Here is a 230-nt window from a genome sequence, read left to right on the forward strand (position 1 = left end):
GAAATTATTTTCACCATCTTTATAGACCAAGTGGGTTTCAGGGTTCTTCCCTTTCAGACTCTCTTTGATAGAGGTTACAAAAATATTTGGGAGTCTTTCATATCTTAGCCCAATGGTTCCCCATTCCACATCTATGGCACACTGATTTGGTCGAGATTTGTGGTTTAAAGGATATACCACAGCCACTGCCTTGACCATGGCTCAAACACGGCCTCTGCCATAGTGATTCT

The sequence above is a fragment of the Brassica oleracea genome, chromosome C9 (genome assembly GCF_000695525.1).
Source record: "Brassica oleracea var. oleracea cultivar TO1000 chromosome C9, BOL, whole genome shotgun sequence".
Taxonomy (NCBI): Eukaryota; Viridiplantae; Streptophyta; class Magnoliopsida; order Brassicales; family Brassicaceae; genus Brassica; species Brassica oleracea.